The 9,053-nt window shown below is 50.0% G+C and overlaps 1 long non-coding RNA gene across 2 annotated transcripts in view; it reads right to left on the bottom strand.

The window, feature by feature from the left end:
- Window positions 1-5,083: 5,083 nt before the first annotated feature.
- The window catches only part of LOC146871891 (uncharacterized), a 264,085-nt gene continuing 260,115 nt past the window's right edge, over window positions 5,084-9,053 (bottom strand). For both annotated transcript variants that reach the window (XR_014959623.1, XR_014959622.1), the window contains one exon: window positions 5,084-5,287. This is a non-coding gene — a long non-coding RNA (uncharacterized LOC146871891). The remainder of the gene's footprint in view (window positions 5,288-9,053) is intronic.

Here is a 9,053-nt window from a genome sequence, read left to right as displayed (position 1 = left end):
AACCAAAAGGTAAATGCTAACTTTGGACTGGCTGCACGGAAACATGTTGTGTTTGGTGTCAAACACCTTAGAATCATACCCCCACACCAGTAACTGCTGTGGGAGTATGATCCCACCCTTCTAGAGGGAGAGACATGACAGCACCGGTATACCCGGTACCAGCTAACAGAGCTCTGGCATCACAAAATTGATGCTGCCAGCCACAGACAGGGGTCTGGCCTCCTGCTGACCGCAACTCCGGCAGGGGAGGCCTGGACAATAGGTTTCCTGTCACACAGGGAGGTGTTACCACCTCCCAGACAGGCCTTAGTGGATTAGGGCTGGGTGGGAGCACTCCAGGAGTGCTTTGAAGTCTGCACTGGGGGCACATTTGGTGTCCCTGTGCATAGTCCAGCTCAAACCGGGTGCAGGGCCCTTGCTCTGGCGCGAAACTGGAAAAAGGAAATGGGTGTAGCCACCCCTCTTTCCAAACCCTTCCATAGGTGGGTCCCCAGAGTAAGTCCAACCCCTTCCTTGGGTATAAAGAAGGAACCCTTGTCCTTAGGACTTTAGATTACACCTGAACGAAACTCTGCTACAAAAATCCCGGAACTTCGACGATCTACACAACTAGATGACTAAAGAATCTCTCTTGGAGTAAAGGAGTTACTCCCCTGCTTGGCAGGTACCAAAGACGCATCTGACCGGTCTGCATCTCCGAAGCTCCCGCCGGACGCCAATGACTTTACAGCCCAGGAGGTGGGTTTCCAGACTCTGTCCCCTCTGCTTTCAGGTTCTTCACATCTTCAATCCAGGTTAGGATCTCTTTGGACACTTCTCTTCCCGGCATCAGCACTTTTCTGCAAGCTGCAATTGAAAACGACGACGTGACCCGACACCATTTGACACCTGGCTTCCCTGGGTGAGGTAACACGAGTACTCTGGTGCTCCCGTGGATGTTGGCCCTAGAACCATCTAAGTCCAAAAGGGTTTGTTCCTTGTCCACTCCTAAGTGTCCTTAAACTTTAAAAATCTAACCGCGACTTTCCCCATAGAAGCTAACGGGAGCTTGCGGCTGTGTTCTCACACTGCACACGTCCCCCGTGGGTCCCCTGTGTCACTACCTTGGGTGGTTCCTTGGGGTCCCAGCGATTCTACAGGCTCTAGGCCTTGTGTCTAGTGAAGTCGTGGTTCTTATACCCCTTCTTAGTATATGGTTTGGTCCGCCCCTAGGGCCTAACGTGTACGGTGCTAATTTACTGTAATATTTGAAGTGTAACTTATGTGCTTTTACCTCTAGCCTCATAAAGAGACTAGTAGGGTGTGTTTAGGAATAAATACATATATTTTATATATATACCTGGAGTGGTCTCCTTTCATTTAGCCACTCAAGAGATTATGGACTGGTAAAACAAGCTGCTGTACATTCCTTGAAGACTTAGCCTGAAGGCTGCTCTCCATAGCTACCACTAGGATAGCTTTCAATAAACGTTGTCTTTAACCTATCATCAATAAGGGGTTGTTTGGACTGGTGCAAGGTGCCCACTCTAACTAGTGGACAGCATATACCAGGCCAACTACTCACATTGGTTGCAGCGGTGGGATTCAAGCTTGCCATTGTTTTACCAGATAATCTCAAGTGAGTGACTAACTGAAAACCACTAAAGGTACCTAAGGTACATATAATACAAGCTTAAACTACAGGAGAGTTGTGTGTCAAGGGCTTAGCACACCCTTTCTGCAACTCAAGAGAGTTTAGTAGGCCACACTAGAGTAGGTAGTGCATACACCACACCTCACTAGTGATGTCTTCAAGGCCAGGAACCAGTGGGTCCCTGTCAGAAGCCATTGGGCTTCTAGCCTCCAAGTATGACAAACTCCCCTTCTTGGAATTGAGAGCATTGTGTAGTACTAGGAAGTTGAAGACAGGCAAAAGTTCAAACACCCAACTCCTCATTGAGGTACTGCTGTTGGATGATCTCAGAAAGACCTCAGGGTCTGAAGAAGTAGGCAGAGTGGGTAGGGCAGATGAGGAAGGGCCCAGGGGTACAGACACCCCTGACCTGACCTCTGGAGCTGGCCAGGACGATGACAATGATCTTGACCTGGACAATGCAACTCCTCCTGAAGAAGAGGAAGATGGCCATGATGGCCCTCTCTTTACTCCACCAAGAAGAGTTGGGAGTGTGCCTAGAAGGTCCAGAACTCCTTCTCAGGAGTCTAACCATTCTGACACCTCCATAGGGACCTCTGTTTCCTCTCATAAGAGGGAATCCTCTCATGAGAGAAAAGAGAGACTGCTCAAGTATGAGGAAGCTCAGCTTAGGATCAGAAGAGAGCAGATAGCCCTAGAAAGGGAGTCCCTAAAGCTTCAGAAAACTAGAAAGAAGCTGGGGCTAGAGCCCCATGGTGGCAGCAACTTCCCTATTGTTAGGGAGAGGTTGCATGACCATAGAAACCTAAACAAGATTGTCCCTACCAGAGTGGGGATGACATCCACAAATGGATTACGGCACTGGAAGGGCCTGTAAAGTACAGAGGGTCCCCCAGGAGCAGTGGGCAACAATCTTGTGGCTACCCTTTACAGACAAAGCTAGAGATAAGCTCCTCACTGTAAGAGTAGAGGATACTGGTGATTACCAAAGCTTGAAGAGTGCACTGATTGAAGGGTTTGGCCTAACCATTGAACAATATAGGTTAAAGTTCAGAGATACCAAAAAGGCACAGAATCAAGAATGGGTGGACTTTGTAGATTGTGCTACTAAGGCTCTGGAGTGCTGGTTGCTTGGCAACAAGGTGTGTGATTTCAAAGGATTGTACAACTTAATTATGAGGGAGCAGATCCTTAATAATTTTCAAAATGAGCTGTTGCATCAGTACCTGGTGGACTCTGATCTGACCTATCCCCAGAAATTGGGAAAGAAGGCAGACACATGGGTCAGAACCAGGGTGAGGCAGAAGGTTCAGAACCAAGGTGGTGACCCAAAGAAGCAAGATTCAAAGAACTCTGACAAGGGTTGGGACAAGGGTAAAGACCAGAAGTCTTCTCAAGGTCCCCAAAAATCTTCATCTGGGGGGAGTCCCAATCTAACAAAGGTAAAGGCCAAAAGAAACGATGGTGTAAATCTGTAAACAGAAAACCCATTGGACTAGTAACTGTACAAAGTCCAAAGACTTACTACATCTACCACGATGCTCAGAGGTAATGACGCTGCGATGTGAAGTCAGTGTGCTCCCACCCCCTTTTTCATAATTTAAAAGGCTCCCTCGAGCCGCTTGAGCTGACGAGCTTGGGAGCGCCTGCATGCCCAGAGTGGAATTGTGCCTGAGAAAATTAAGCGGCAGCATGTCCAGCAACCTACTATTTTTTCCCTACTGATGACGGAGAAATCCAGAAACACGTGTCTAGGGATACGCTTTGAAAATTATGGTATTGAGCCAAGAAACTTTTCGAACTTTGTCCTGTGCCAAAAACAATTAACTACATCTACCACGATGCTCAGAGGTAATGACGCTGCGATGTGAAGTCAGTGTGCTCCCACCCCCTTTTTCAAAGACCCAACTCCAGCCACCATTGCCCCTAAGGCAACTGTTCCCTCTAGTGCAGCTACAATTGGTGGTACTCAGAATAAGGTTGTAGTAGGCTTAACCCTGGGTTCTGAGATGGACTCGGGCCTTGTCAGAGTTCCAACTCAGGCTGTTCTGATCTGTGATGGAGGCATGGATATGTCCTCCTTTGTTAGTCCCAGTAACATGGGCAAATACAGACAGCAGCCTTTGATTAATGGAAAAAGGGGCTTTGGCATTCAGGGACACAGGAGTAAGTGTCAAAATGGTGACAACAGATCTTGTGGCTCCTGGGCAGATTATACTTGGTGAAATGTACCAAGTGACTAATGCTAGCAATGTCAGGACAGACCATTCCTTGGCAGTTGTTAATTTCTCCTGGGGATGGATAACTGGCCTCAAAAAGGTTGTGGTAAGTGCAGACCTCCCTGTTGAATGCTTGCTTGGCAATGATCTAGAAACTTTAGCTTGGACAGAAGTGGAGCTCAGGACCCATGCAGAAATGCTAGGACTCCCTGCACATGTATGTGCTGTGACCAGGTCACAGGCCAAAATGTCTAACACTGAACAGGCCCAGGATTCTGGAAGAATGGACCAGGTGCCTCCCAAGAGGAGGAGCAGTAGGGTTAAGGCAGTGCCTTCCCCCCTGTCTCAGAGTACAGATCAGCCTCCTGAGGGAGATGATCTTAGTCCTGAAGAAGTAACTGTCCCAGAGGAGCTTGAGCCTGACCAGGTTGAGTTATTGGGGACAGGGGGCCCTTCCAGGACAGATCTGAGCCAGGAGCAGTTGAGCTGCCCCTTTCTTGAAACCCTCAGAAAGCAAGCTACTGATGAGGCAGCTGGGAATGCCAGTGGCACCCATAAAATGTATTGAGATGATGGACTCCTATATTCAGAGAGTAGAGACCCCAAGCCTGATGCTCCCAGGAGGTTGGTAATACATTTGAAGTTTAGGGGCTTCATATTGACACTAGCCCATGATATTCCCCTAGCAGGACACCTGGGCCTAAACAAGACTTCGGACAGTATTGTTCCTCACTTTCATTGGCCCCACATGTCTGAAGACACCAAGGAGTTTTGTCGCTCCTGTGTCACCTGCCAAGCCAGTGGCAAGGCAGCTGGAACCACAAAGGCCCCCCTGATACCACTACCTGTGGTGGGGGTTCCCTGTGAGAGGGTTGGGATTGATATAATTGGTCCCATGGATCCTCAAACAGCATCTGGGCACAGATTTATCCTGGTTGTGGTGGACTATGCCACTAGGTACCCAGAAGCCATTCCACTTAGGACCACCACAGCACCTGTGGTGGCAAGGGCCCTCTTGGGTGTATTCTCAAGAGTGGGTTTTCCTAAGGAGGTAGTATCTGACCGGGGTGCAAACTTCGTGTCTAGTTACTTCACTGCAATGTGGAAGGTGTGTGGAGTGAATGAAAAATTTCCTAGCTATCGTAATGGAAAGTTTCAATTCTATTAAGGACTCGGAGGCGAGGATTATGCCTTCTTTCTTCACTTTATTCATACAGCAGCATCGAAAGAACAAACAAGACTACGTTTCCCATGAACCATAGGGAAAACAGTAGTCATTAACATTGTGTTAACCACCAATCAAAGAAAAGAACATCGTCCAATCAGAGCCTCTCCAGCTCCATATAGTCCTTTGTTAGTGTCCTGATCTCCTCTTTCGGAGCGCAAAGACAGCACAGCTCTCAACTTCAGGAGTCCTGTTTGTGGGTATCCAAACCTGCAACAAACAAGGCAGCATTACCAGGGGAAAACACAACCCTAGGTATCATTTAGAAATAGAAAAAAATACGGAATAGGTAAACCATTTCATCAATACATGGGAACAGCCAAGCACCACGACCTTTGACATAAGCATGACGTAAATAACTTACTTACTTCCATACCGGGAGGGATTTCCTCTGAGATCACAGGGCGGGATAATCCTCGCCTCCGAGTCCTTAATAGAATTGAAACTTTCCGTTACGATAGCTAGGAAATTTTTCATTCTATGTCAGGACTGGAGGCGAGGATTATGCTTGTTTAAAGCTTGCCCACAACCAGATGAGCCATATTTAGGATTGGCTTAAAGTAAAACCTTTGAAAAGTGGAATCCGAGGACCAGCCGCCGCATTGAGGATATCCTCTAAGCGGGCACCCAGACCGAACGCCTTGGAAGCCATAGCCCCTCTGGTGGAGTGCGCTCCAAAGTGTTTGAGGCTAATGCCAGCCTCCTGCATCACCCAACGAACCCATCGCGCGATGGTGGGTGAGGAAACGGCCTTAAAGGGTTTCCGGAGCGCAATGAGAAGCTGACGCTCTCCCGGAGGACGGTAATCTTCCGTCATTTCCTCGTATGCCTTGAGGCAACGGACCACACAGAGTTTCGGAGAATCCGAGAATGCCGGATAAGATACTACTCTCGTATGACACTTTGTCCGACGTGAAAGGGTAAACGTCACCCCATCCGGAGTGAACATCCGACCCGAGATATCCAGAGCGCGCACATCCGACACTCGATGGCAAGACACCAAACACAGAAGCATTACAAGCTTTGCTGACAACTCCTTACGGGATAGAAACCGATTGGGTTGCCATGAGAGGAACAGATTCAAGACCTGATTAACATCCCATAAAGCCGAATACCGCGGTTCCGGCGGTAAGGAAAGTCGAATACCCCTTAGGAGCCTGCAAACCAAAGGGTGTTCTCCCACAGCCGAGCCTCCAACCGGGACATGACCCGAGGAAATGGCAGACCTGAAAGTATTGATAGACCGATAGGCGAAGCCGTTGGATGCCAAATGCGCCAGAAAATTCACAACGTGGACCACATCCGCGACCACGGGATCGAAATCCCGTCGCAAACACCAACGGGACCATCTGCCCCAGCAGATTTGTATCGTTTAACGGTGCTATCCGCCCAGGCTTTAGATATGAGCTCTTCAGCTGTTCGCGAAAGGCCCGGGGCTTGCCATCTACTCCGGAAATCCTCCACGCCATGAGCCACAGTGAGTTCGTGGACACTAGAGGATGAGGAGTGCCGTACGGATCCGTGAGGAGATCCGATAGCCGGGGGAGTAGGATTGGAAAATCCCATGAAAGTTCCAGAAGAACTGGAAACCATACTTGAGACCTCCACAGAGGGCTGATTAGAACCAAGTCTGCTTGCTGTCTGCGGACTTGAGCCGTTGTCCGGATGATCATCGCAAAAGGAGGAAACGCGTAGCCGCGCTCCTTGCTCCAATCCTGGAGAAACGCACCCGTGGCCACTGCCCGAGGATCTGGCCTCCAGCTGAAAAATCTGGGAAGTTGGTGGTCCAGGCGTGATGCAAACAGATCCACCGTAACGGACCCCAGAGATCGCTGAGGGAGGCAAAGACCGACAGATCCAACCTCCAAAGGCTGGAGTCGCGGAAGTGGCGCGATTGATAATCCGTCTCCACGTTGTCCCGGCCCGGTAGATACTCCGCTGTGACGGACACCTGAGTGTCCAGGCAATACTGCCAAAAACTCGCCGCTAGGTCCGAGAGAGCTTTTGACTTGGTGCCTCCAAGATGGTTGATATATCGGACAGCCGATACGTTGTCCATTTTTAAAAGTACACAAGATTGTACTTAGTCTCTCGTCCAACATTTCACGGCAAACGAGCCGGCCAGAAGCTCGAGACAATTTATATGCAATTTCTGTTCGTCGGGAGACCACAAGCCCCCTGTGGAAAGATCTCCGCAGCGAGCGCCCCAACCAAGCCGGCTGGCGTCCGATTCGATGACCAAATCCAGAACGGAACCGAAGATCGCTCTTCCGTTCCACGCCTCCATGTGTGTTAGCCACCATTGGATCTCGCTCCGAGCTTCGTCGGATAAGCGGACCTTGTGGGAATATGAAAACCCCTTCCGAAGAAAATACGCCTTGAGACGTTGAAGAGCCCTGTAGTGGAGTGGACCCGGAAAAATCGCCTGGATAGAAGCAGACAGAAGCCCAACCACACGGGCCAGCTGGCGAAGAGACACGCGCTGTTGAGCCAGAACTCGTCGCAACTCGTGGCGAATTTTTGCAAGTTTCCTGGTCGGCAGGCTTAGAGTGGAAGCAATGGAGTCGATGACGAACCCCAAAAAGGTAACGGACTGCGCCGGCCGAAGAAGGGACTTTTTCCCGTTGATCACAAAACCGAGATCCTGGAGCAAAGTCACTGTCATCTGAAGATGATCCGTCAAAAGACGAGGGCAAGAAGCCATCAAGATGAGGTCGTCTAGATAAACGATCAACCTGACCCCCCGAGCTCTCAGGAACTCCACCACCGGTTTGAGCACCTTGGTGAAGCACCAGGGCGCGGAAGAGAGCCCGAAAGGGAGAGACATGAACTCATAGATCCGATGACGCCAAGCGAATTTAAGAAAACGGCGATGTGGTCGATAGATTGGGATCACCAAATAAGCGTCCTTCAGGTCCAACCGAACCATCCAGTCGTGAGGACGAAGAACATCTCGAAGGAGGTGAATACCTTCCATTTTGAAATGGCGATAAACCAACCACCCGTTGAACTCGCTGAGGTTTATGACCGGGCGCTTGCCTCCGTCGGACTTGTCGACCAAAAAGAGATTGCTGAGAAACCCCCGCGGGTGGAGCGTTGTCAGCGAGATGGCGCCCTTGCGAAGAAGGGAAGCCACTTTCTCGTCCACCAAGAGAGCATCGTGAACAGAAAACTGAATGGGACACGGAGGAAACTGTTGAACAGGGTTTCCGAAATACTCTATGTGGAACCCCCTTATTGTCTGCAGAACCCAGGCATCGCTGGTGATAACTGACCATGCCCCGCAACAACTTGCCAGGCGCCCCCCATGTTTTGTGGGGAAAAAGGGAGAACACTCACCAGAGTTTGAGTTAGACGTTCCTCCCCTGTGTCCTCTGCCTTTTCCACTGCGTCCTCTTGTGGGGTAGAAATTCCCAAACTTCGACTGATCTTGGTACTGACCGGAGCCTCTCTGGTTGGTTTGATGATTTTGCCGACCGGTCGAGCGGCCCCTTCCTCGACCGGCCCCTCGAAAAACACGAGGGAACACCTTCTTAATAGTGTATTGCGCCCTGTCCAATGAAGTAAAGGTGTTTACGAATTTGCCCAGTTCTTTAATGAAGGGTTCTCCAAAGAGTCCCCCTTGGGCAACTGCCCCCGTCTCTGAATCCGCCAAGTCTCCGAGTTTTGGGTCGACTTTAATAAGGAGGGACCTCCGCCGCTCGGTGGAGAGCGCGCAGTTAGCGTTACCTAGAAATATTACTACGCGCTGAGCCCAGCCTGATAGTGTCTCGGGAGAAATCATAGATCCCGAAGCCTTGGCTTCCTCCGCCATATCTAGAATTTTTGTGGCGGGCCCCAGGACGTCCAAGAGCTTATCATGGCAGGCCCTCCAAGACCTGTCAATGCCCTTTTTGGGATCTCGAATAAATTTCTGCAGGAACGTTGACATTCTCGGGTCAATTTCCGGGGGTAAGGGCGACTTTTCTCTCTAGGG

Source organism: Triturus cristatus, chromosome 1_1 (genome assembly GCF_964204655.1).
Source record: "Triturus cristatus chromosome 1_1, aTriCri1.1, whole genome shotgun sequence".
Lineage (NCBI taxonomy): Eukaryota > Metazoa > Chordata > Amphibia > Caudata > Salamandridae > Triturus > Triturus cristatus.
Note: the sequence above shows the minus strand (reverse complement) of the source record. Positions and strands in the feature narration are given on the sequence as shown.